This window comes from Notolepis coatsorum, assembly GCF_963971535.1.
Source record: "Notolepis coatsorum genome assembly, chromosome: 4".
Taxonomy (NCBI): Eukaryota; Metazoa; Chordata; class Actinopteri; order Aulopiformes; family Paralepididae; genus Notolepis; species Notolepis coatsorum.
The window spans coordinates 83,920,413-83,921,844 of NC_140168.1; positions in this window are offsets into that span (position 1 = coordinate 83,920,413).

Here is a 1,432-nt window from a genome sequence, read left to right on the forward strand (position 1 = left end):
AAAATTCCATTATAAAAATAATGATATAAGGATGTTATACTACTACAAGGGCCTTAAAGATGAACAAATACCAGTGTTTGTCGCAACTTCTCCGTCAGAGAGGGCCAACCGACCGTCTCATAAAGGACATGTCATCTGAGGGCAGATTCCAAGGATTTGAGGGTCGAGGCAGCAGCATGCCTATAAATTACATCACATCATAGTTAGGGCTGCACGATTAATCGATTTTAAATTGAAATCGTGATTTCGAATGATGCAATTATCAAAAAAAAAAAAAAAATCGCAATATCCTTTTAAATAATAAAAAATAATGTACATTTTTATTTAATTTTTTTAACCAGGAAGTCCCATTGAGATACAAGATCGGTTTGGGAGAGGGAGGTAAGGGGTTTTAGATTGTGTGTTGTGAAGTTTAGACTTCAGAGAGGGAGAGTAAAGGGGGAAAAAAAGTACCGTTGGGTACCGGTATCGATTCCCAGGTAAAAAGAAACATTTTCAGGCTCGGTGTCCTGAAAAGACCCACCACGTAGGCCAGATGCAAGCTGCATTTTACAATAAACCTCTGTATTATTATGTATTATTATTATTATTATTATTATTATTATTATTATTATTATTATTATTATTATTATTATTATAATCGCACATTTAATCGCAATCTCAATATCTGTCAGAAAAATCATAGTCCAAGACTGCTTTGACAACTCTAATCAAAGGAAAGCCGGTTCTGTTTCTGTATAGGAAGCCAATTCTCTCTTGCAAGTTGGAGACGAGGTTGTCCTCATGGAATTTAAAGGAACACGCCAACATTTTGGGAAATGAGCTTACCGGACAGTGACGGGTAGCCTAGGCATTGTCCAACACCTCTCCCGAAGGCTACCCGTCACTGTCCGCGTCCATGCATTGTGCTAAGCTAGGCTAACGTGCAGCCAGATAGCTTTCTACTGAACGCACAGAGAGGACACTGGTATCTATCTTCTTGTCTCTCTCTGGAGAAGACGGTCAGCCAATTTCCCAAAATGTTGGCGTGTTCCTTTTTAAATGTACATTTCTCATCGAGCCCCACACCGAGACGTGCATCTCGGTAAATACAATCAGTAATGTGTGTTTTTCCTCCTCTGTGTTTGTCTTCATTCTAGCCGGAGTGCCACTGCAGTGTGTGATGCCCTCCCATGAAGCCCAGGTGGTTAGCTGACATTTCCAGTGAGCGGGAGACGCCACTGCAGGACTGGTACTGTGGCCGTGCCGCCAACCGGTCCTCCCCCTCACACGCTGGAGACTCCACCTCCCTCTCGGTCTCCCCCGTCCACTGTCGCGTCCAGTCGACCGCAGTAAGGCTGTAAAGCATCTCGGCTGCGGGTTTTGCGGCACTGCTAACCGGTCGGATACAACAATATCTTCAACGTAGCCGGGACCACCAGCAGCAGCCGTC